The 26,435-nt window shown below is 49.2% G+C and overlaps 1 long non-coding RNA gene across 4 annotated transcripts; it reads left to right on the forward strand.

Moving 5' to 3' along the window:
• The first annotated feature begins 1,091 nt into the window (after positions 1 to 1,091).
• Positions 1,092 to 17,283, forward strand: LOC110551969 (uncharacterized). 4 transcript variants are annotated; one of them, XR_009591499.1, is made up of 7 exons: positions 1,092 to 1,189; positions 4,689 to 4,760; positions 6,645 to 6,739; positions 7,279 to 7,346; positions 11,744 to 11,853; positions 14,077 to 14,300; positions 15,671 to 17,283. It is a non-coding gene; the product is annotated as an uncharacterized LOC110551969 (long non-coding RNA). The 4 variants fall into 4 exon arrangements; XR_009591500.1 differs by lacking the exon at positions 11,744 to 11,853 and having other exon boundaries at positions 15,671 to 17,282; XR_009591498.1 differs by lacking the exon at positions 6,645 to 6,739 and having other exon boundaries at positions 15,671 to 17,281.
• The last annotated feature ends 9,152 nt before the right edge of the window (positions 17,284 to 26,435 follow it).

Raw genomic sequence — 26,435 nt, forward strand, 5'->3', positions numbered from 1 at the left:
GTGACAGTGGTGGTCCATGCCTTTAATCCCAGCACTCTGGAGGCAGAGGCAGGTGGATCTCTAAGTTCAAAGCCAGCCTGGTCTACAAGAGAGACCAGGGTTACACAGAGAAACCCTGTATCAGAAAAATAAATTTATAAGTAAACAAATAAACAAAAAACCCCAAACAACTCTCATTTCCCAGTTTAGAGGAGAGGTAGCAGATAGTCCTCTGATTTTTTTTTTTTTTTTTTAGATGAAAGAGAATAATAGAGAACAGAAAATGATGCACGTTTCCTGGGAAGGAGGAGCAGGCAGTTTTATTCCCTGTCTGTTTTAAAATAGCCAAGTATATTCATTCTGCTGGCGCGGTGGGGGTCTGTCGCTCTGGGCACAGAGGCCCTGCCCTGCCTGGGGGAGGTACTGAGGGGTTGAGTTTTCAGATATATTGCTTCGGTGCTTGTCTGGTTCCGTGGAGTGGCCACTGGAGAGAGGCTTGGCTGCAGATGGCAGGGAAGCAACATACAGAAATGCTGTGCATAACTAAATATAACTCACGTCTGAAATGCCTTTCGCCAAGCCCTGGGAGCGTTCACATGCGTTATCTCATTAAATCCACTCAAGAGCAGAGAGCTAGAGCGCCCTCCCTCCTCTTTTATGGAGAGACGGGGGTCTTGAACCCAGGTCATCCATCGCACCTGCTGGGCTCCCACCGGGCTCCTTGGAAGGCCCAGAATCCAGGAAAGTGCCCCGAGGCAAACAGCAAGGACCATCCTATTAGGTTAGCCAATGCCAGCTGCTGTGACAAATGGACTTCCAAGCGTCTACGACCCAATACCACAGACACTTACTTATCCCACACTGTGTAAAATCCCAAATGGGTGTCCCTGCTTGCCAGGAAGCCTTCAGTGGGTCTTTTTGGTATTCCAAGTTCCTCCAGCTCATGGCCGTGCCCACCTCTCAGCCTCCACTCCTTCTTCATTACCTTCACAGGGGACAGGGTTTTATGAGTCAGGCCTCGAAATGTCCCACAGGCTATCACTTCTATGCACATTCATTGGATAGAGGCGGATCATGTGGCTATAGACCTGCAAAGGAGGCTGGGAAATGTAGTCCAGTACTGCCGCAGCCCAAAGAGGAAGTAGTCCAGCAGTGCCCAAACCAGATTATTTTCCTGAGAACCTCCGCGCTTACCTGTTGCTTTAAGGAGGTCAGTTCCAATTTTATTTATATTAATTAGGCTGAGGTTGTTTAGGAACACACACACACACACCACATTCATGTGACAACAATTAAAGAAAGAAAAAAAGATGCCATAAATTTGAAAGAGAGCAAGGGACATGGTATTTTGATTGGGGAGGTTTGGAGGAAGAGAGGGGAAGTGAAAAACGATGTAATTGTATTATAATGTCAAAAGATAGAAAGAAATATTTAAAAAAAATAATTAAGCTGAAAGAAAGGCTTGTTCGTTTGCTTGTTTCCTGAGATAGGGTCTTGCCACATAGGCCAGCTAGCCTGGAATTTGCTATGTAGACCAGGTTGGCCTTGAACTCCAAGTTCTAGGAGTTAATTTAAGGCTTGTACCACTACACCCAGATTTAACATTTTAAAAAAATATGCGTGCATGCGCTTGTGTGTTTGTGCGTGTGCACGTGTGTGTGTTTTCTCCTTCCACCCAAGGATCCAACACTCTATTCCCTTACTGCTGGTGGCGTAGTTGTTCATGAGCAACCTGGCTTTTCCTGTGGGTTCTGGGATTAGAACTCAGGTCCTCAGGCAGGTGCTTGACACCTCCCAGCAAAGTGAATCTTAATGAGCAAATGCGAGCCTCCTGGCCAGCAGATAAAGCAGAGGGGCAGCTGGGATTGGAAAGCAGGCTGCACAGACCTAGCCAACAGCCTCACAGTGGCTGGGAAGAGAGAGAGAAAAGAGCTAAAGAGAAGGAGATTCAGAGGCAATGAGCAGCTGATGGGTTGATGCGCTGTGTCCTACCATGAAGGAGGAAGGAAGGCACATTAGACCTAATGAGAATAGCAGCCTGGTCAGAGAAGGTCTTCCCTTGGGGTTTACACAGATTAGCAGTGTTTTGCAGGTCAGAGAAGGCCAAGCTACAGCCAGACAGGGATTCCTAGGCCTCAGTGCTGAGGCTCCTGGCTGCCTCCCCCGCTTACCCCTCACCCCCACAGGCCCCTGGTGTTTGGTTAATATCCTCCTTCAGGATGAGACAGACTCACTTTGACCTTCATCATGCAGTCATGTCTTCTAACCTTGGGGGCATCGTGTGTGTGTGTGTTGAACTGTTACAAAAGATGGAATTTTTGTAATTTTAATGGATTATAAAAAAAATAAGATTTTTTAGAAAGAAAATTAGGAAAGAAACTTTAAAGCAGATCAAATGATGCTGACAATCACCCGAAAAATGGAAGTGGGGAGCTGTCCATCTGAAGCAGAGCCTTCAAGATTGGGGGTTTGGGAGGGGGACACAGCTTAGTGACAGAAGTTTTAAAATCCTGAAAACTTGAGGCTCTGGATTCCCAGTCCCTCAAAACAACCCAGGTCAGGTAGATCTGAGAGGACACTGATGTTTGAGCCTAGAGTTTCCGGGAGCCCCCACGTAACAAGGTGAAATCTAGTGTGCCGTACTGTTGTCCCACAGCCTGATGGGGTTTCATTACTGACACTTAGCTTAGTTTCAGAATGAACACACCCTGCAATAGTCAAGTTTCCTCATCCTCATCCCAAGCCTGAACCTTATCAAGGGATGGAAGGGTCTTGCAAGTGACTCTCCCAATGGTCCACTCCTTTTCTTTTCTCTTCCAACTTCAGTCTCTACTTTCTCTTAAAAAAAGTATATATATAATTATTATAATTATTATTATTATTTATTTGTGTGTGTCTTTGTGCACCTGTGTGCATATGCCTTCGAGAAGACCTTGATGTATAGGCAGCTGTGAACCAGGCAACGTGGGTCTCGGGAACTGAACTGGGGTCCTCTGTAGGAGCAGCATTTGCAGTTAATCACTGAGCCTGTGATCCCAGGACTTAGGAGGTAGAGGCAGGAGGATCAAGACCTCAAGGTCATCCCTGGTTACTTGTTGAATTAGAGGCTAGCCTGGACAACATGAGGCCTGGTCTCAAATAAATAAGCAAACAAATAAATAAATAATTAAATAAAAAATCCAAGGCCAGCAAGGTGGCTCAGCAGGTAAAGATGCTTTCCACCAAGCCCGATAACCAACAAATTATCCTTTGACCTTCATGTGTTTTCTAACACATCTATGAGTGCAAACCCTGTCTCTCCTCACAAAACAAACAAATGAATAAATATAACAATTTTCAACCCAAGCAATGGCTAGGTGTGCTGGCACACTCCTTTAATCCCAGCACTCGGGAGGCAGAGGCAGGTAGATCTCTGAGTTAGAGGGCAGCCTGGTCTACCTAGTGAGTTTCAGGACATCCAGAGCAAATAGTAAGATCCTGTCTCAAAAAGAAAAGAAGGAAGGAAGGAAGGAAGGAAGGAAGGAAGGAAGGAAGGAAGGAAGGAAGGAAGGAAGGAAGAAAGGAAGGAAGGAAGGAAGGAAGGAGAGAGTGGGAGAGAGAGAAAGTGTGTGTGTGAGAGAGAGAAAGAAGGAAGAAACAAACACCCCACCCCCGCAAATCCAAGCAGACAAAAAAGCCAAAACATGAAGCTGGAATCACACAGCAGAACTTGTTTTGGTTCTCTTTCTTGTACGATGGACTCTGAGTCCATCCACAGGGCAGCAGTGCTTTATTCTCTGTTGTGACCAAGTCCTATCCTGTTATTTGGCTCCATGTCATTTAGTTTCTCTGCTCATCCAGCCATGGAATCTGAGCTTGTGGGTGTTGGCTATTAGGGTATTGGTGCAAGCTTTCCATGGGGATCATAATTTCATTTCCCACGGAGTGTTTCCTGTTTTACTTGCTTCTGATTCGTTTCTAGCCTTGTTTTAGTTAGCATTTTTAATTACAAATAAAAAAGTAGAATATGAGATAGATAAGAAACTGGCAAGATGGCTCAGTGGGTAAAGGTGTTTGCCACTAAGCCTGATGGTGTGGGTTCTAACCTGGATCCATATTGTAGAGGGAGATCTACCGTTTGCCTTCTGATTACTTATGGTGTGTCCTCCTTACTAAATAAATAGAGCCAGGAGGTGGTGATGCAAGCCGTTGATCCCAGTACTCTCGAGGCAGAGGCAAGCAGATCTCTGTGAGCTCAAGGCCAGATAGAGTTCCAGAACTGCCAAGGGTATACAGAGAAACCCTGTCTCAAAAAAACAAAATAATGATGATGATAACAATAATGTACTGCTTGTGTGTTGACATCTTTTGCCAAATTAAAAAGGAACCTGTAGGAAGGACAGAGGGTGAGCCTCTATTTCTTTGTTTCTTTTGTAAATTGTGTGTGTGTGTGTGTATGTGTGTGTGTGTGTGCCCATGTGCAAGGTCAGAGGACATTAGGCGCCACTCTCAGGAATGCCACCCACTCCTTTGAGGCAGTGTCTCTCTTTGGCCTGGAACTCCTCAGTTTAACTAGACTGGCTACCAGTGAGCCTCAGGGGCCACCACACCCAGCTTTTTAAGCATTGGCTCCAGGGATCAAACTCAAGTCCTCCTTTTCCAAGATAAGCATTTTATTGACTGAGCCACCCACCTGCCCCCACTTTGCCAACCCCAGTCCCCTTTTGCAGTTGGCCACACAAGGATCCCGCAGAGTGAGACAGACAACCCACGTAATCTCAGAGTCTACAAATGGAAGCCAGGTACTTTCCCAGGCCCAGGTTATGAATCGTGCAAGGCGTGGGTAGCGCTTGGCAAAGGATCCCTCCCCACTTTGCAGCTGGGGAAACTGAGGGTGAGGATCACTGATTTGTACCTTAAGGGAATTCCGGAAGAGGAGCCGTTGGTAAGTCACCCACGCCTGGACGGTGGATTAGTGGTGGCGATGGGGTGTTGACGGCACACCTTTATTCCTGTGGCTCTCCTCCCCCACCCTGCCCCCGGGAGTGCGGTTGGGGATTAGAAGTTCACACAGGATGATGTGAATCCTGACTGCATCTGGTCTGGCGTGACTCACCGACAGGACCCTTGACTGCTGGGAAGGTCCTGGCCTTCCTGGGGGCTCATGGTGCAGCCGGGATGTACTGCATCATTTGACACTCCAGCTGGGCTTCCAGCCAAGCTGTAAGTCAAAGATTTTGTAAATTGGATCATATTTTAGAGAAAAGATAAAAGAGAGAGAGACTGTGACTCCTCGGGAAGAACCCGTGCGCGAGGTGGTAATCAGGCCAGATTTATGATTTCTGTAAAGATGGAGATCAGAGATAAATGTCAGCCAGCCAGGCATCCTGTGATAATTAATTAAGAGTCTGCTGGAGTCATAGGTGTGAACCTGGCTTTAAATGGCTTTTCTTCTTATTAAAATCTCCCAAAAGCAAATCCAGCAACACAGTGTTTTCCAGGGTAGGTGTTATTTATGCTCCAGTTAAAAGTGGGGAAACTGAGGTGGGGGAGCCGTAAATGACTCACCCAGGGTCACAGAGTTAAGTAGTGGGACTGAGATTCTCTGAGCCAGAAAGTCAGGGGTTGCTTCTGCTCATTTTGGAAGATAGTGAAGGCAGGACGTCAGCCCTGAGGTCAGACTGTCTGTGGAGAATAGCAATCCTGTCCTAAACCTGTCCCCAGGCTACCAAAGATGGTACAGAACCTACCTTAAAAGATGGCTGGGGATACCGCTCAGCTGATAAAGTGCTTGCTTTGCAAACATGAGGACCCAAGTTCAAATCCCCAGAACTCCCATTCCCAGTTCTGGGGGGACAAAGACAGGGGGATCCTTGGTGGTCACTAGCAGCCAGCCCAGCCCAAAGGGGAAGCTCCAAGTTCAGTGAGAGACCCTTTTTCAGAACACAAGATGGACTGCACAAGTTGCCTGCTAGCCTGTTTGTACACACACACACACACACACACACACACACACACACACATATCACGACCACACCACACCACACCAAATTCCCATGAGATTTCTGGGACATTCAAATGAGAAAATGTAAACACACCTAGCACACAGCAGGTCCTCAATTTGTGTGTCATGAAGCAGTCTCTTTAAACTGCCCGGAGTATGCAGCATGTCCGAATTCCCAATAGCACTGTATGCTGTAATACAGCCACTCCCTGCAGGGCTTTGGGCTCTGAGCTTCGGTTGTGGGCAAAGGGACCTGGGCAGCATCCATCCCACAAGGCTGCAAAGATGAAATGAGCTGCGTAAGAGAGAGGGCTCCTCTGGGCCCGTGCAAGTGGCAGCCCTTGTTATTATATGCTAGAGGAGCTGGTGTCTGTTCTTTTGAGCCATCCTCGACACGGCCCCAGGATGCAGCTTCTCTGGGGATGATGCTGAGGTCAGAGTGACCTGGGGGTAGGTCAGAGTGTAGTCAGACTCTGTGTTTTGTTCCATCTGACACCAAGTGTCGTGGCTGGAATAGCTGTGACCTCCATAGCCTCATGTGTTTGGATCCTTGGCCACAGGGAGTGGCACTGTAAGGAAGTGTGATGTTGTTGGAGGAAGTGTGTCACTGTGGAGGTGAGCTTTGAGGCCATATACGCTCAGGTTACACCCAGTGTGGTTCAGTCTCTTCTGTTGCCTTCAGATCAATAGGTAGAACTCTTGGCTACTCCAGCACCGTGTCTGCCTGCACATCACCAGGTTTCTCATGATGATGATAATGGACTAAACCTCAAAACTGTAAGCCAGCCCCAATGAAATGTTTTCCTTTATAGGAGTCTTCACAGCAATAAAACTTTAAGACACAAAGCATGCCCTGAAGATGATCTGTCCCTTAGCTGTCTCTGTGGACCCCTCTCCTTCGATTTTATTTGATGGGTGCCATCCCATGCGTAGGGGATGAGACTTATCCTAACCCCAGGGTGAAATATACAAGTTGGAGTCTCTTGGAACACAGACAATAACAGGACATTTGTAAAATGTCTCTTGGACATTAAGTCAGACATTAAGAGGACATGTATAAAATGCCCCCACAAGCTTATGCATTGCAAGCTTGCTCCCCAGCTGAGACAGCTATTTGGGGGGACTGGGGAATGGTCAGGAGGTAGGGCCTGGGTGGCACAGTGGACCTTACTGTCTGTGAATTTAACAGCCTCCACCATATAAGCCCACCACCATCATCCAAGCAGCCGCACTGTGATGGATTAAAACCCCCAGGAACTAACTGAGCCAAAACAAATCTTCCCTTTCTTGAATAGTTGGGTTTGTTTGTTTTTCAGGTATCCTAAGTCACAGCCATACAAAAGCAACTATGAGGACCACAGGTGCCAGAAGACTCATCCAGAAGGTGCCTAAGAAAGAGAAGGGTGTGTGTGGGTGGGGGGGTGAGATGGGAGGAGTCTGGGACTGACCAGGAATGTGATGGTCACTGTTGGTTGTCAAACTGACAAGATGGAGGCTCACCCATGAGGCAGGCCTCTGAGTACACCTGTAAGGGATTTTCTCCATTAGGCTAACTGAAATGGTAAGATCCACCTCAAATGTAGATGACACCCCTTTCTGGTGGCCCAGATATAATGAAGCCTGAGGGGAAGGCCTTTGCTTTTTGCTCTCTGCCGGCTTGCCTTCCAGCCTTGTTAAGTTCATCTGCCTTGTTACCGCCCCAGCAGCCTGCCACTGCTGCCAACACCCTCTATCCGGCCATCAGATCCCAGTTTCTTCAGCCTTCCCACATGGACTGGAGACTAGTGATGGGATGGGATTCTTCCAGACCTTCAGCACCCGATCGGGACTGCTGAAGCATCTAGCTTCATGGACTGAGTAGCTGTAGGGTACTCAATCTTTCTAGGGTGAGACAGCCACTGTTGGGCTACCAAGACCATGTTGTGCAGCCACCGTAGTAGATCCCGCCCCCTCTATGAACTCATCCTGTCAGCTCGAATCTTCCAGAACCCGGATTAATACAGACACTTAGAGCCCACACTCTAGGCCCGAGAGCTGTCCTTAGCACAGCAGCGTCTCTTGCAGTGTCGTACCTCAATAGTCTCTGAAGTGCAGTCAGTGATCCAAGCCAGTGAGAGTGGTCCCTCTCCTCTGGGAGTGCCTGGTGTGGGTGAGTATTTGTGACACACTTGCACCAATGAGATAAATGGGGAAGTCTGCTAGGGGGCTTGCAGGAAGGTGTTCTTCCTTTTCCTGTCAGTGTGGCTGTATGGGAACGTGGCAGCTGGAGCTGTGGTGGCCACTTTGCAGTCCTGAAGGGAAGACAGAGCCAGTGCACTCAAGAAGGCAGCATGGGGAAAGGAAGAGACAGGCTTTTGATAATATTAACCATCCAACCTCCTCCTAGAAGGCGCTGGCCTTACACAACGGGAAACCCCCGACGGGAAACCCCCTCCCGTTTAAGGGATGTATTTCTATGTAGCAAGTTCCCCGCAAACTAAGCATTTCCTCACAGCAAATGTGTCTCTGGGAATTAGTCCTGCAGGAGCCGCTCAGCTGAAGGTTGCCTTCTACACGGAGCCATCGCTGCAGTTACCAAAGCTGGATGGGGCTAGAGTACCCTTTCCCAAGATGGCGCCTTGCATAGTTATTTCTGGGTGGGGGTGGGGCTGTCAGTTCCTAACTGTTTGGGCTTCCCTAGAGGACTGCTTGAACATCCTCACACTTTGGTGACTGGCTTTCCAGGGAAAAAGTGACCTAGCAGCGGAAGAAGAGGCCTCAGCGTTTCACAGTTCTGGTTAAAACATGAATGAAAACCCAAGTGCCCATCAATGACCGAGCGAATACCTAAAATGTGGTACATCCATACAGTAGAATACTATTTGGTCATGAACGCAACAACATACTGATAATGCTATGACATAAATGGGCCTTGAGGGTGTGCCAGGCTAAAGGAGCCGGACACGACATTCATTGTTTCTATTCACTGCAAATGTCCCAGATACACAGAAAGCAGATTAGGGGTTTCCTGGAGCTGTGGTGCAGACCGAAAGGAGAAGTGACAATGACAGAATATTCCAGAATTAGCTAGTAAGGGGGATTGATTGCACAATCTCCTGAATACATTTAAAACCACCTCGTTGCACTGCGCCGCACGTGTGTATTAGAGAGTTACTTGTGACATGAATTTTAACTGAAAAATCAACCCTTTCAATCCCGCATGTCCGGTCACTCACGATCTTGACTGCGTAGGGATGTGTTATCGTGAATGTTCTCATCTGTCCATTCTCTGGTTGGTGGGCCTTTGTGTCCGTTCTCACGTGTCTTCGTTCCCCTGCCATGGGTTCCCCTGCATGTCCTTGTGTGTGGTGGTTTCTTCAGGGAGCCTGCTGCGGAGCAGGGGTGCGGAGATGCGGGGTCAGGAGCCTGCTGCGGAGCAGGGGCTGCGGGGACGCAGGGTTTCTGTATCTTCTGTTTCAAGCTTCGCTTTTTAGAACTCCTTTGAGCCTAGAGAGACCAAGCGGAGAAACAGCTCTGCCTCCCCGCTTGGCCCTGCGAGCCCCCTGAGGTCTCGGAAAATAGGGCAAGCAGAATGGAAAACAAATCTCGCCAATCAGGAGGTGCGCGGCTCTCCCCCACCCTGGCGCTCCGAGACCCGCTGGACGGCAGCAGGGCCTCCCCCATCAGAAAGCATTAATGAATATTCACAGGATTCATTAAACATTTCCCCGCGTGGCTGAGCAAAACAGTGCCGAAACCCCCAAGCCATTAACAAAAAAGGGATGGAGAAATATGACGGGGGCTGGGGCCCAGGCTGCAAGAGCCTCCGGCCAGAAATTGATTTTTAGTTTTGGCACTCGACTTAGTTGGATGCTTGCGCTGGTGTTTCAGAGGGGTCTGTGTCCGGGACCTCAGTGACTCTGAACAGCCAATCCTGCTTGACCGCCCCGTGTTAAAGCGCTCTTTCAGATCGGCGCAGACACACAGCATGGTGCCTGGCCTACATCCATGTTTACTTGACACTTCTGAGCATCCAGGGTTTCTCTAGGAACCCCCTTGTTGGATGGCTACTCAGTGGTGTTGTGCAAGTACTGTGACCCCACTTGACAGATGAGGAAACTGAGACCCATGCATGGCTACCTGGGCAGTGTCCCAGACTCCTTGTACCGAGACCAGACCACTTTATTCCTTAAGCTTTGATTGGCCAGGATGCCTTGAGCACAGCAGGACAGTACCTCCAAACTAAGAGCCTAGCATAAGAGTACAATGGTTACGGGACATTACCGGGGTCTGGAGGAGCCTCTTGGCCCCTCTCTGTGAGTACAGGCCTATAAAGAATCCCGGGGAAACAGACAGCCATGTGCAGAGAGGATCCTCTCGTGCCCGAAGTGACAAGAAGCATTAAAGTACAGCATCACGCTTGAGCGCAGCTGGACCAGGTGATGGTGAACAGATGCCTGTGAGAGAACTGACAGGACAGGGTGGTGTGCTGGGGTCCTGAGTTGCTTCTACTCTCAGAAGGCTCTGGCTGTGACTGCCTGGAAAAGATGGGTTCCCTTCCATGCCCCTGGGTATTTTATCCTGAGCAGGAAGAGCAGGAGGAGAGGGAGGGAGAGAGGGAGTGGGGAAGGACAGTGATAGCAGCTTTGACTGAGTATCTCCCATGTGACTGAAGTCGGCTAAATGTTCTCCACAGATTCTGTCTCCTCAGCCTCATGTGTCCTTTTAATCCCCATTTTAGGACAAGGCCCAGCCAGGGTCTGATGTGTGTTGGTCACCTACAGCTACACAACACATTCCCTGGCTACTTAGTAGCCTGAAACCTTAGGTTGGGGTCAAGAGAGGTTGTCCTAGCTCAGATGTCTGAAGAACTCAAAGGCTAGAGGTGACCTGGACTGGCCATGGTGAGAAGCCTCAGTGGGTCTGGGCTCTGACCCTTCATTACTCTCTGCTACTCTGATAACCAGCTTGGGGAGAAAGGGTTTATTCCAGCTTCCAACTCTCAGGTCATAATCTATCACTTGAAGGAAGCCAGGGCAGGAATCTGGAGGCAGGAGCTGATGGAGGGGTGCTGGTTACTGGCTTGCTCAGCCTGCTTTCTTATAGAACCCAGGACCACCAGCCCAGGGATGACCCCACCCACAATGGGCTGGGCTCTCCCCCAGCAATCACTAATTAAATGCCCTGTAGCTGGATCCCATGGAGACATTTTTCTCTGTTGAAGTTCCTTTTCCCAGATAACTCTAGCTGTGTCAAGCTGACAAAAACCCAACCACCCTCCTAGTGGGTCTGCTGATGGGGCCGCTGGCTGGTTCCTGTTCCGGTAGAACTTTCCCAGGATTGGCTAATTGTGCCTGTCATTTGGCCTCTGGCTTCCCCAGTATGAATGACCCAGAAGAGCAGGCAGAAGGCCATGGTGCACTGAGCGACCCAGTTCTGGAAGAAGTCTCATTTTGCCTCAGTCACATCCCTTCCTTAGAAATGAGTCACCAAGGAGGGTGACTTCAGGCCATCTGTAAGAGGAGCGAGGCGAGGGCTCCACCTTAGATGGGAAACACCCAGGGCTCCTGTGGGGAAAGCCAGGACTTCCCTGACAATCCTCCACAGAAGTGGGCATCCGACATCTTCCTCTGTTGCTCTCCACCTTTTTTTAAAAAAATGAATTTTTAAAATTATTTTTTGCTATGTGCTCTTGAGTGTGAACCATCTCCAGCACTTTGCCAGTGGTTTTTGTTTTAATGTACATTGGTGTTTTTGCTTGCATGTGTATCTGTGTGATGGTGTTGGCTCTCTTTGGAACAGGAGTTACAGACAGAGCTGCCACATGGGTGCTGGGAACTGGACCTGGGTCCTCTGCATGAGGAGATAGTGCTCTTAACCACTGAGCCATCTCTCCAGCCCTCATTTACCAGGTATATTAAGACAAGCTCTCACTGAACTGTTGGGGGTTGCTCTGAAGCTTTATTTTGATGCTAATTACTGGCCCTCAAGATCTGGTTACACCTATCCTTGTTTTGTAAACCTGCCTAAGACATTTTACCTGATGGGTTGATTAAAGGGCAGGGCTGAATGGGGTGGTGTGGCTAAGGTTCCTGGGCTTTGGAGTTCAAGAGAATCATAGGAAAGAGGCGGGCAAGAGAGGAAGAAGGAGGACACCACGGCGGGTTAGTGTGGAGAAGGAATCACATGGGCCTGGAGAAAGGACTCCAATAATGGCGTATAAAGACTCAGATGAGGAATAAAACCAAGTATAAGATTACGATGAGGATGGTTAAGGTGGATGGCAGTGGATGGGGACTGGGAAGTGGACGGTGAGGTTATTGAAACGGCATAGGTAAAATATCTGTCTGGCCCAAGGTAAATAAGGCAACTATAATCTAACAGGTCTCTCTGTCTTATTATTTGTGATAACAGGTTAAATAATAAGGTCATGATAATCTTAGGGCTAATAATAAACATAGGATAGTCCAACACTCTTAATATTTACTACAACCCTGAACCTTGAGCTTACTATTCAGAAGTACCTGGATCCTTCCCCCGCAGCCCCGTCCAGGAGTTATAGCCACACGCTGAGAGATCCGATCTTCAAATAAAATGTTGGTGGTCAGAGTTCAGGTCCTCATGATGAGCAGCAAGCGCGTTACGTTACCCATTAGACCATCTCCCCAGCCTGTCTTAGAGCTTGGTGGGTGTTTGCTGTTTTTGAGACAGGGTCTCACACACCCTAGGCTAGCCTTGAACTCCTGTATAAATGAAGAGGATCCTGAATTTCTGATTCTCCTGCTTCCACCTCCCAAGTTCTGGGGTCACAGGGATGCATCACACACCCAACTCTAAAATAAATACTTACTGAAATTAGTTTAACTCTACCTATCTATCTATCTATCACCTATGTATTTATCATCTATTGTCTATCATCTATGTATCTTTCTATGTATCTATTATCTATTTCTATCTTCTATATATCTGCTATTACATCTATCCACTATGCTACTATCTACATAGCTCTCTACCATCTGTCAATCATCTGTTATCTTGGTCTGTCAGTTTGGGGGCCTTGCATTCGCTAGAGCCATATTTTTATCCTGTCACAGGGCTATACCTCCACCCTCTCTTTTTAGTTTTCCGTTTGGTTGGTTTTGTTTTGTTTTTGGGTTTTCGAGACAGAGTTTCTCTGTGTGCAGCCCTGGATGACCTAGAATCACCCTGTAGACCAGGCCTGTGCTGCCACTGCCCAGCTTTCTTTTCAGTTTTAGCATGAGGTTATTAGAACCCTTTGCATTGCCACATGGCTCGCTGCGTACTCCCACTGACAGTACAGCACTCCGATTCCATGAATGGATCCACAGTCCCTACATTCTTGGTGCTTAGTGTCCAAAGAGGGCAGCTATCAAAGATTAATCAAAAGGACTTGCTGGATAATGACCACATCACAGCAGAAGTCGGGGAGCTGTGAGTCTCAACCAAAGAAGTAGCCCGGGTGGATTGACTCTAGAGCCATCGTGGGGTCACGGAGGCAGGCATTTGCACCTGAGATGTGCAGTAGGTTGAGGCTCTGTGCCAGGGGCAGGCTGAATCCTTGGGTTCAGGCCAGGGCAGGTATAGTGGGGCTGGCTTTTGATGTGCATAGGAGGCACCTGGGCCAGCTGCCTGTTGTCAAGTTGGCACTTGCTGCTTCCCGCTCTGCAGTACCGGGCTCCAGAAGGTGTTCTCTGGGTGTGACTCCCGGAGCGGTGCTGGGAATCTCATGAGTTTGCAAAAGCCAGCCAAGGAGGAGTGGCCTTGGTTCTGACTGAGGGCTGACTCTGGACCCTGGATCCCAAGCATAAGACCAGGGCAACAATGGTCACTCATCAGGCTCAGCTCACGCCAGCTGGGGTTGCTATCTTGTGACACTGGTGGGTGTTCACATTTTCTCAGGGGATCCACAATCCCTTATCCACATAGCTCCAAATGCTCTCACACACAGCCTTATTAAAGACATATGATCAGGGTCCTTCTGGTCCACTGCAAGACCAGAGCAGAGACAAAGGAGCAGCAACCCCTGCAGCTCCCCTAAGGTCTTCCAAGTGGATCTGCTGATTCTGGGCAGCCAGAGCTACTTGAATTGTTAGTAGATTTCTCTTTCCTCACAGGGTATCTGAGCCCTAGAATCCAGGACACCCATGGTCAGAACATCAGTGCCTGAATTTCCTCTGCAGACTGGTGGGTGATGTGACCTTGGGAAATGCCCACCCTCATCTTCCCTCTGCCCCAAGGACAACCACTTGCTCTTGTCTTAGAACTCCATCTGCCTCTGGAGAGCCCCAGGGATGCTCATGAAATGGCTAGCTGGAGCTGCAGCTAACCCCTCTCTAAGGTATGTAAATAGGAAAAGTGAGCAATGCAAGACAAGTAGATGAGCGTAGAGAGGCTAGTCTGTAGTCCCAGTTCTTGAGAGGCTGAGGCAGGAGGATCACAAGTGTGAGGCCAGCCTGAAAGCCTGGCTTGCTTTCAGAATGGGACCTTGTCTCAAAAAATAAAATCAGCTGGCCCTAGTAGTCCAAGCTGGTAAATCCTGATGCTTGGATGAATGGGTAGGGTGAGGTGGGAGAATTGCAAGTTCAAGACCAGCCTGGGCAATTTAGTGTGGCCTGGTTTTAAAATAAAAGAATGAGCATGTGTATAAGCTGTACACATCAGGAGATGGAGGCAGAATTATCAAGGTCACCCATTGCTCCAGAGCAAGTAGGAGGCCAGCTTGGGGTATATGAGACCCTGCCCTGTCTTAAAAAAACAAATATGAACAAGCCTGATGATGACTCAAGTTCAAATCCATGACTAACATGGTACAAACACAGAATAGATCCCGTGTATTGACCTCTGACCTTCAGTGTGCAACACAGCATGTGCACGCCCACTATATACATGCTAATTTTAAAAAATCAAATATGAATAAATAATAATAATAATAAATAATAAATAAATAAATAATAATTAAGTGAGGGATATAGGTCACCGGCAGAGCATTTGCCTAACCTGTTCAAGGCCCCTGGTTCAATAACCAGTATTACAAAAAAGAAAATGAAACAATAAAGTAATCCCAGGATGACTTTAGCCGCCGTCCGCTGGGGCCACAGAAGCTCAGGCCACATCAGACCAGCAACATCACATCAGACCAGCCACAGTGGTTCAACGTGAAGAAGGCTGGGAAGATAAATCAAGGCAGACACCCAGGAGGCCAGACCTGGGGAAGGTTGCTTCTTCCTCTTAGCCCACTTCTGGGAGCCTCCTGCCTTCCGGCCTTAGCACAGGGCTTCCATCCTTCTGAAGGCCTCTCCTTTTTTCTCTATGCCACAGCACACGCACATCCTTCACGTGACAGGCGTCTAATGGGGGAGCAGGCACTGACAGCTTTTTTCTGTTCATGGGTGTCAGATAGGGTGCCATCCACCCTGTGCCCAAGGGGTGTGTTGTGGGAGGCAATAGAGAAGGGGTGGTGAAGATGTCCACTTTGGAAGCGAGGTGCACAGGTGAGTGAGAAAAGGTAGGTTAGAGCCGTGTGCCTCGGGCGACATGACTACTGTAAAAAGCGAATTCCATATTTGTGTGTTTGTGCATGGAGAGGTCTAGAAGGGTACATAGTCAACAATGGGGTTACCTTGATGGGGAGAAGAGGTGGGTGGGGTTGAAAATATGAAGAGAAAAAAATTTTTTAACTCTTATTTTCTGCTCCCGGAACCTTCACAGTTGGCCTCGAAACCCCATCAGGGCTGAGGTCCCATCATGCCCTGCGTGCCATCCAGCCCTGTCTCGCTGAATCCTGCAGGTCCCTGTGCTCTGGGGACACATGTGCCTCTGCTTGAAGAGGTTGTGTCATGGGCGAGCATGTCAAGGCTGGCAGCTCCTCATCCAACTGCGAACAGCTCTGTGAGAACAGTCTTCGAGACTACACCTGCCTAGAGAGCACTCCTTGTCGCCAGCATTTTCTGACGGCCATGTGCCGGTGAGCTTGTTAAAGCTTCTGAAGAGTCCTGCACCAACCCAGACTGGCTCAGACCACTCTAGTTTGCTCTTCTGTTGTGACAAATACCTTAACCAAAAGCAGCTTGGGGTAGGAAAGGGAACCGCTTCCAGGTTACGGTTCCTCACTGAGGGAGAAGTCAGGGCAGGAACTCAAGCTGGAAGCAAAGCAGAAACAGCAGAGGGACACTGCTTCCAGGCCTGCTCCTTCTGTCCCAAGACACATTTTGGAAAGTGTTCTCATCAACTGCCACCTACAAATGTCTGATCCCACTGGAGGCAGAGCAGGCGTGGCGTGGCCAGTATTGCCTGCCCCGGTTGCGGTGTCGCACCAAGGATGGCAAAGTTTCTGTAGCACAGATGGCATCAGGATATCCCCTGGGAGGGCATGCCCTAGGGACAGATGGTACCATTGTTGGTTAGCAAATGACACCTTTTGAAGGTCAGGTTTGAATGCCAGTCAGCCTAGCAGAGCTGGAGGGTTCCAGGCCAGCGAGAGACCCCACCTCAAAAAAACAGCGTTGACCTCTGCCCTTGGCGAGCCTATACACGGAGAGAACAGATTCAAGGGGTAGACAGACACCAAATAGAGTGGGAAAGGGATGCATTAAAGTGATGCATCGACTATTCCCCCACAGTTAACTCACGTCCAAGCCCCTCAGCTCATCTGTGGATTTAGGGGAGCCTCTCTCCCTTTTGAACCCCTCTCTGGACCTCCAGGAAGAAGCAGAGCCTAAGGACGGACGACTTCTAAGACACTGAGGGGAAAGACGACAGAAAAACCGTTGTCCCGGAGCAAAAACCTGCTTGAGAATACCCGCAAGGCCCTGCGTCTCAGGCACGGAACTATTAGAATTGTCAAGTGTCTCCTGAGATTTTAAAGCGCCTTAAAAACGGGAGAAAAGCGAAGGAAGGAGGCGCATAGTTCGCGGGAACGAACTAGCAGGGGTTGAATTCTGTCCCTCTGGTGCATCCACCATCCCTTCTTTCCCCTGGGCCCTCGCTCTTTTCTTCTCCAAAACCGACTGACAAAGCCAGTTAAGCTGCGCTTTGGAGCGGATCAAGGTCACCTGCCTTCCCAGGCCTCAGGTCCCGGGTGGGGCGGGTGCCCCGTCCTCCAGGTCCCCGGAGGCCCGCAACACAGCCTCGCGCCTGCCAATTAGGCCCTAATTTGATTTCTGCTCTATCCCTGCGAACCCCATTAAACCCAATTCCGCTCATTACTGCGACTTCCCTGCTCTCAGCGCAGTCTCCTCCCCGCCCCCCCCCCTGGCCCCGTGCGCCCCAGATCGCCCCCATGTTTCTTAGGAAACCGGACTGGGAACTACGCTCTCCGGGAATTCCTTGACCGCCCCTCTGCCGCAGCTTGGGTGGTGCCCGACTGGGAAATCTCTGTGTCCCTCCCTCTCTGTCTCTCTGGAGAGAGCCTGTCCAAGTGCCAGTTCACGCCCACTGGGCTGTGTGATCTTCGGCGATGCTCTCAACCTCTCTGAGTCGCTGTGTGCGTGTGAGACTGAAACCAGGGTCACTGGAAGCCTCTGAGAGGCTGCACGGTGCAGAGGGAAGGGCAGGGACTGAGGAACTGGAGTCTAGAGTGCAAAATTAAGGACAAATTCAGATCTCTGCGGCCAGATAATCCATATCTTAGCAACTGGAGAGGTGGCTGGCGGGGTGGGGGTGGGGGGAGGGTACTGGCAAAGCTTGAGGGAGTCCAGGGCTTCACCTCCCAAACTATAATAATAATAATAATAATAATAATAATAATAATAATAATTACCCCACAGAAGTTTTAAGAGTTTAAAGTACCAATTCAATAATGAAAACAAAAATGGAGACAGGATTTGAGATAAGCCAAGTGCAATGTCGGATATGCTCTTTTTGCTTTTTCTTTTCTTTTTTTCTGAGGTAGGGTCTCCTATCCCAGGTTGGTCTAGAACTTTCTATGTAGCCAAGAATAACCTTGAACTCCTGATTTTCCTGGCTTCACCTCCTAGGGATGTGTTAGGATTACAGGCTCCAGGCACACCCTGGGGAGGGGACGCAGGTCTAGTATATGTTAGAGCCGGCAGGATCAGCTGAGCCGCACCTCCAGCTGCCCTTCACACTTCCCATGTTTTGTTTATGTGCGTGTGTGTGTGTGTGTGTTATCAAGCTTTAAAATCATTGCCTCAGTCTCAGTGTGACAGTAATCACCTTTAACTCCAGCACACGGGAAGCAAAGGCAGGTGGATCTCTGTGAGTTCTAGGCCACCTGGTCTACAGAGTTGAGTTCCAGGACAGCCGGGCTACACAGACATTAGCTGTGGCCACTTGCTTCGCATATGTGAATGAGGCACCCAGTTCAAGCAGTGTGACTGACCGCAGCTGTTCCAACTGCCGGCAAGTTCAAGGTCTGCTCTGCTGGGTCCTAGCTGGAGGCTCCAGGACCTTGACAAACAGCATTTACTTGCCGGAGGGAGTTAACAGAGGCAGAATGGCCAGTGCTTGTTTGCCACATGGCTAGAGGGTGGTTCCTGTTGCCGTCGTAATGTTTTGAAACAGCAGCTTTGACCTTGACTGTCCTTGGCAAGGCAAGGACCAGCAACAGGGGGTGTGTGTGGTAGTGGGGGTGCCCACCCCAAGTGGATTATGTGCTGGCATTGGAATAAGGAAGCAAGCAGCTAGCGGTGGCTGGCCAAACTGAAAGTATTGAAAGCAACTGGACTCGCTCCAGAATGAATGCTCCGCCCCACACATGAAGACATGTTTGCAAAAATATTCACGGAATAAAACTAGGCAAGGTGGTCCATTACACTTTTGGTTACCAAAATGACTGAAAAATCTCCCTCTCTTTTTCCTTCTTTCTTTCCTTCCTTCCTTTCTTTCTTCCTCCCTTTTGAAACAGGGTCTGGAGTAGCTCAGTCTGGCCTTGAACCCAGTATACAGCTTAGGGGCTACAGGCCCAGACTACCAGGCTCAGTTTACCTGGTATTGGGGGCCCAGGGCTCCATATGTCCCTAGCCCAAACTGACTTTCTTTCTTTATTAGACAGGGTCTCCATAGATAGCCCAGGCTGGCTTTGAACTAGCGGGCCTCTGCCTCAGCCAAAATACGGGGATTACAGCACTTCTATGCTTGGCTTTCAAATTCTTTCAATTTAATCCATCTATAAAGGCCTTCCTCCAAGTGAAATGCCACCCACCCGTGGTCCCAGTACTTCCTGGGACATCTCACAAGAGATGGGATGGGTCCTTTGATCACACACCCTGCTCCCACCCAAATTTCAGTACTAACTTCTAGAATACAGCAAACCCAAGGAGTCATCATGCCCCTGTTCCCCCAAACCCTGAAACTCTGCTGTCCACCTCCAGAATGGATTCCAGGCCTGCACTGCCAAGTTCACAGCCAAGTTCACAGCAGTTTTAACTTTGCAGTGTTAATGTTTTCAGTTTTGTTTTGTGTTGGTTTGTTTTTGCTTTTGTTTGGTTTTGTGCCCGTCACGCCTACCACCACTCTGTTACTGAAGGAGGTTAATATTCATTTAAACCTGTTTATGCTGTGGACAAGGCAACTCCTGCCCCATCCACTGTCGTTCAGGCTAGTCAGCTCCAAGGAACCAGGGCTGGTCACGTGAACCCCCCACCTCCAGGCTTCTTCCCATTGCACAACCTCTTACCCAGATGTGCTTTGTTCTAGGAGCCCAGGAAGGTGAGCGAGTCAAAGCCTGCCATGCCAAGCTGTTCTGAGCCCACCAAGTTCCCTGACTCACACCCCCTTGGGCAAGCGCTGTGGAAACATCGCCTGAGTTGCCCCAGTTCCCAGGTGGTCTTAAGAAGGGAAGGGGATTTTTTTTCCCCCTCAGACCTCAAGAACAGAGGCGTTCTTACACACTTGCAGCAGGATTAGAGGAATGTGCTCTGCCTCCAGGCGGAAACAAAAGATGATACAGTAGGCTCAGGACAGATCGAGTTCAAGCGTCTATAATAGAGAACATCTCTTTTTCCCAACTCCACCTGCACTCCAGCTCCAGAGGAAGAACTTCCTGTTCCAGTTAGGTGTCAGTTTCCAGGAGGCGACAAATCAAGGTGGTGGGAAGGGGTGGGGACTGCTGGAGTCCCTTTTCTCCCCTATCTTCTTTGCATCTCAGAGAGGAAGATGAAGAAATGCTTATAGCTGCTCCGATTTCTAGAGAAGATGTCGCCTTCACACCCTCACTTAAGGTATCATTAACTTTATGACTAGCCTGGAAGAGGTGGGAGAACTGGCTGGGTGAGAGGCCAGTTAGGATCCCTGTAAGGTGTGTCAGGCCCAGGGGCTGCCTGTGGCCAGCATTTACTTACCGCTTTTGTTAAGAGCCTGTGTTGTGTTGGGTGCTGTACTGGTGGAGAGGAGGGCAAGCATAAATCACCCAGGGACATCCATCCATGGATGATTGGGGACTGGCCAAAGCCCTCACATCTCTTTTCCTCCCTGTAAAACTTCATGGGCAGCCTATGGTGCCAGCAGTCCCCAGCAGTAGTTTTTGCATCTTGGGGACAGCCTCCATCAGCTGGGGAACTGGGTCAATGCATCTTATTATTACAAAGGAGTAAGGCTGTGTCTGGTTGAGTCAGGGCCTCTTGTTCCTTCTCAGCCACTGGTAGCAGGGAGCACCTCTTGGGGAGGACCTGGCTCTGTGTCAGTGGACCGCTGCTGGGCAAGGCCTTGGATCCTGGTGGCAGCCTGATGGGAGGTTTGAAGGTCAGTGAAGACAGTTTCCCGCTGAGCTGAGTCTCCCAAGCAAGACAGCAGCCTTAAGGACCAAGCACAGATCTGACTGCCAGGCTTCACCTGCCCTTTAAGCTTTGGCAGATCTTGAATGCCTTGGGGAAACCAAGGAGAGCGCTTTTGGATCTAGTCCCTTAAATATACATGCCCACTCAAATAGGCAAATGCTTAGCATACATGCTTTTCACACAGGTACAGGGTGTGGCTGATCCCCGAAGCCCTTTCTGTGTCCCTTGGGAGACTTGTGTGCACTCTCTGAAAAGAGTGGCGACCCAGAGGGGACACAGCTTATTCCAGGTTCGCGATCAGTGGGGTCAGGCCAGACCGGGACCTCCCACCATGCAATACTAGGGAAGCCATTTCAAACATTTGATGTGTGCTGTGCCATTGTAGGAGACACGATGGCAGACAGGTTTGACGCCCTCTCAGAGTGCCGATGCCCCTGCCCCCCCTCCCCACTTGCTCAGCCTGCATTCTTATAGAACCCAGAACCACCAGCCCCATGGGTGGAACCAGCCACAGTGGGCTCCCCCATCAATCACTGTAGCTCCACCCCATGATTGTCCAAGATGGAGTCTCTGCAGCCTTCCAAAAACCAAGTTGGAAAATGTTTGAGTTAGGGTTTCTACTGCTATGCCCATGACCACGGCAACTCTTACAGGAAGCATTTAATTGGGGTCAGCTTACAGGTTCAGAGGTTTAGTCCATTATCCTCGTGGTGGGAGGCATGGCAGCATGCAGGCAGACATGGTGCTGGAGGAGTTGAGAGTTCTACATCCGGGTAGGCAAGAGCCTATGGTGCCATGAGCATTCAAGCCCCCACAGAAAGCCAACCATCCCATAACTTCAGCTTTGGGGCACAAGGCCAGGGGAGGTGTTCTGACTTAAGGAGCCTCCCTGTGAGCGTTTTGTGGCTGTGCCGTGAAGCATGGGAGCTAGGCTGCCTCGGGGTGCCAGGGGACTTTTAAAGCTCATGTTTCTGTCTTAAGAAGATGGGGCTGGCTTCTGGGAGTGCAGTTTAATTACATTCAGTTGGCTGGGTACTGCCAAAGGCTGTTCTGGGTCTTGCCAGCCTCACAGACCGAGGCATCTTTCCAGTGAATGTGTGACAGAGAGCAAAGCCATGTGGTAGCCCTGGCAGGCTATGATGCTGAGGCATCCTCCACTCATCACCGGCCCACCTGGACCAAGGGTCCTCCAGGTGTGCAGGCATCCTCCATCCCATCCTCTGGATGGGACAAAGGAGAGATCCCGAGGATCCGAGTTGGCCCAGAGAAAATGAAGGCACGGGACAATGACCTCACTCACCCAAGATCACACAGCTGGAAAGCAACCAGGGTATAGATAGACAGTCGGGCCTGTAAACCAGACATCCCATAGGGACATGTGTCATTGATTACTGCCACTGTCCGGGGTGAAACATAGCCCTTTGCCCTCAGAGGTCCGTCTTTCTGTCTTCCTGCGTTAATTAACTAACTAGCTAATTGGTTTATTCATTTATGGACAGGGTCTTGTCATCCTCCAGGCTGGCCTCAGACTCACTCTGTAACCAAGAATGATCTTACACTCCTGATCCTCCTGCCTCTGCCTATTAAATGCTAGGATTGACAGGTGTGTTCCCACACCTGGCTTTCTTATACTTTTAAGATTTTTCTCTTCCAAGGCAATTCCAGGACTCAAGAGGCTGAGACTGGAAGATTGGTTTAAGGCCAGCCTGGGCTACATAGTAAGTTCTGGGCCAGCCTGGACCACATAATGAGAGTCCATTAATAAAAGGGGGCAAAGGGGATGATTCAGTGTATAAAAGTGTTCACAGTGCAAGCCTGACTACCTGAGTTCAATCCCCAGAAGTCATGTAGTAGCTGGACTCAGCAGCACACATCTCTGATGTCACACTCCTACAGTGAGGGCTGAAGCAGGGGAGTCACCCTGATGCTCTCAGCCACCCCACCTGAATAAGGTGGGAGGCGAGAACCAACTTTGAAAAGTCGTCCCTTGACCTCCACAAGTGTACCATGGCATGCATATACGTCCTACAGGTAAAACACACACACACACACACACACACACACACTAAATAATTTGTAAAGTTCTCCTTGGGCTCCTTTCTGAGGCCTTCTGTACCTCCTTATAGAATAAGACTTCTCACCACATAAATATTTAGGGAGCCAGGGATATTATAAGGCAGGTGTTAAAATATTAGCCAGTTCTAGCCAAGCAGTTGTGGTGCACACCTTGATCCCAGCACTCAAGAAGCACAGGCAGGTGGATCTCTGAGTTCAAGGCCAGCCTGGTCTTCAGTGCTAGTTCCAGGACAGCCAGGACTACACAGAGAAACCCTGTCTCAAAAAAAAAAAAAATATATATATATATATACATTCATAACATACATACATGCATACATACATACATACATGCATATATACATACAATTAACCAGTTCTGGGAGACAGGAACCAGATGCTTTATTATGAGAAACAGAAGCTGTTCCTGCCTCCTGTCCCCTGCTGTGATCTCAGGGCAGTGAGACCCTTGATAGACATGTCATTCTATCTACAACCACAATTTAGAGTAGGAAAGCCTTTGTGATTGACATGGGGTTGACAAGTCATGGGAACATACCCCAGCAATTTGTCACTTATTTTCCCAGAGGAAGAAAATGAAGGCAAAGGGCATTTCCCCAGGCTAAGACAGGTGCCCCGAATTCTCCCTGGGCTTACTCAAGGAGCCAAGGACCTTGGGTGATCTTTCAAGTTGCATTTGCCTTTGGTGTACCCTGACCAAGCATTCCGAAAGCTGCTGAGTTAAGCTGAACGGCAGGCTTCCGGAGTTAGCTGATGGAAAGGGCTGGCTCAGTATGTTCCTGTCTATGGAGAGAGAACGGCACAGGTCAGATTCCTGCAGGTAATTCAGAGAAACAAAGCTATATGTAACAGCCAAAGGACAGAGTGGTCAGAGAAGGCTCAGAGCCACAGGAGACACCCGTGGCTATGGCTAGCCTGTGTGGGCTTAGGTGAGCCAGTTACAGATAGGGGCTGAGCTCTGCAGCCTGTGGCCTGAGGCTGCTGAGGATCGGCTGCAGGAGGATGGCGGGGAGTGAGGTCAGGCAGGGCTGGGATGTGTAGTAGCAGGGCTGAAGCGCCTGAGTGTAAAGCTATGCCTCCTCCCATCTCTCTGGTTGATGATTGTCTTGATTCTCTTTCAGTGACTCAATTCGACCTGCCTAGGCAGCCGCTGGTCACAGCTGGCAGGGTCTCTTCCCTGGGAGCTTTAGAAGTCTTTCTCTTATACCCCCACCCCCACCTCCCACCTGCCGCTCTCAGGGGCAGTCACTCTTGGGCCTTGTGGCCTTTCTTCCTTTCTTTTTAAGAAACAAGATCTCATGGTCTTGAACTAGAATGATGTAGCTGAGGATGACCTTGAACTTCTGATCCTCTTGCCTCTCTCTCCCAGGTGTGTGTCACCTCTCAGTCTATGCCATGCTGGGGACTTGAACCCAGGGCTTTGGATATGCTAGGCATAGCCCTCTACCAACTGAGCTACCTCAACTCTCCCACCTGGCTCTCTCTTTCTCTCTCCCTCCTTTTATAGAATTGTCTGCTGATGCTAGGTTGCCAAGTGAACTGTTGGGCAAATGGGCCACCCTAGGCTTCTCCAAGCAGGTCTGGGCCAAGAGAAACCTGAGGGAAGCCAAGAGTGGCTGGCTGTGCAAGGAGCTGGGAGCTGCCTCTCAGGGCTGTCTGAGCCTCCCCCCTCCTTCCACCCTGTGATTAAAGAGAGAGTGCCTCTCTCTTCCTTCTCCCCACGTCTTCCCCACACCCTTCCTCCAAGCGGTGCCAAGTTCCTTAACTGAAGAAGACAGCCCCTAGATTTAGGGTCATCTGGCAGTGGCCATTGGAAATGGGAAAGTAGCCCCAACAGGGAGAGAGTGGAGAGAGTGAGGCTGATGGGCATTTGATTCCCTGTAGCTCTTGCCTGGCCTTCGCTCCCAGACCAGCTTAGTTGCAAAGGAAAATGCACCCTTCATCTTCTCAGGTGCTCACCCAATGGCTCCCTTTTAGTTCTTCCGGGGGGGGAGGGGCGGTGTCTCCTGGCTGTATGAGGTTTTCATCTTGAGGATTCAGTCAAGGAGGATGAAACACTCAATAATAATAATAATAATAATAATAATAATAATAATAATAATAATAATAATGAAGCTGGACTTGAGAGGCAGAGGCAAACAGATCTCTGAATTTGAGGCCAGCCTGGTCTACAAAGTGAGTTCCAGGACAGCCAGGACTACACACAGAGAAGCCCTGTCTTAGAAAGAAGAAGAAGAAAAAAAGAAGAAAGCTGTAGCTCCACTTTCTGTGTGGTTCTGGTGAGTATCTTGCCTGAGCCTGTAGAACATGGTTTTCTGTGCCCCATAAAAAAAGGTGTGGCTGTGTCTCACACCTGATCCTGGTCACTGGAGGCTGGGAGCTATATTTATTCCCTCTCTCTCTCTCTCTCTCTCTCTCTCTCTCTCTCTCTCTCTCTCCAGCTCCCTCCCTTCCTTCCCTCAGATTCTTTCATTTATCTGTTTGTCTCTTTTTTCAGACAAGGTTTCTTTATGCAGCCCTGAATGGTCAAGAACTCATTATGTAGAACAGCTTGGCCTCAAAATCTACCTGCCTCTGCCTCCCATGTTCTGGGAACAAAGGTATGCACCACCACACTCGGCCCATGGATAGTTAGAAGTACCTACTGTGTGCTAGCATCCTGTCCACTTCTATATTAATACATCTGTCTCTACCAGTATTACATGAATGAATGAATGAATGAATGAATGAGATTTTAGGTGTCACTTCCAGAAGTTGTCTGGGATCCTGGGTTCTCCTAGAAAGTTGTCAACATGATTAATATCTTAGAATAAGGGTGCCAAGCAGGCTGGCTGGGCCTGAGGTGGGAGGATAAAACCTAGAGTGATCACCTTGGCCAGTATCTCCCTGTGATAGAATCTTGACTATAATTTTTCCATCAGAGCATTGAAAGCAAGCTCAAGGCTTCTTGAAAACCTGGGTTCTCTAGCTCTCCAGAAACACTGGCTTTCCCCCCAAATTCTACAATATCAGATTGTCCCCCTTAAAGAACTCTGGACCATGGACTCACACCCAGCTTGCTAGCTCTGAGGACCAGCTCCTTATGGACTGGGAAATGGCTGGTTTTATTATTATTATTATTATTATTATTCCAGAGCCTACAGCGAGCTGAGGATGTAAGGGGTTTGGTTGGTGGGATGCTTTCCTAGCACTTGCGAAGCCCTGCATTCCATTCCGAGCACTACACAAAACTGGGTGTAATTGTACAGATCAACTCCAGCACTCAAGAAATGGAAATGGGAGGATCAGGAGTCCAAGATCATCCTTGACTACGTGGTGAGTTTACGATAGCCTGTGCTTGCCAGAGGCCCTTTCTGAAACAAACAAGAGTCTACAAACAACTGCCTCCAAGTGTCTATTCCATCCAGGCTACTGTGTATTTGAATTCAAAACTCTACTCATTTCCCAGCACTGGGAAGCCAGCCCTTCCAAGGCAGCTGCTCTCCCGGAAGCGTCTGGTTTCATTGATGACTTCCGGATATTAGCGACGCCACGTTTCTAATTTAAGGTCGGTTTTGAATAGACCATCCCAAAGTCAAATCCTTACACTACTTCACCCCCAACCAACTCAGTGTCTGTCTCAGGTTATTTCCAACCCATCTCTTCCTTCCCGGCTGTGAGCA

The sequence above is a fragment of the Meriones unguiculatus genome, chromosome 4 (assembly GCF_030254825.1).
Source record: "Meriones unguiculatus strain TT.TT164.6M chromosome 4, Bangor_MerUng_6.1, whole genome shotgun sequence".
Lineage (NCBI taxonomy): Eukaryota > Metazoa > Chordata > Mammalia > Rodentia > Muridae > Meriones > Meriones unguiculatus.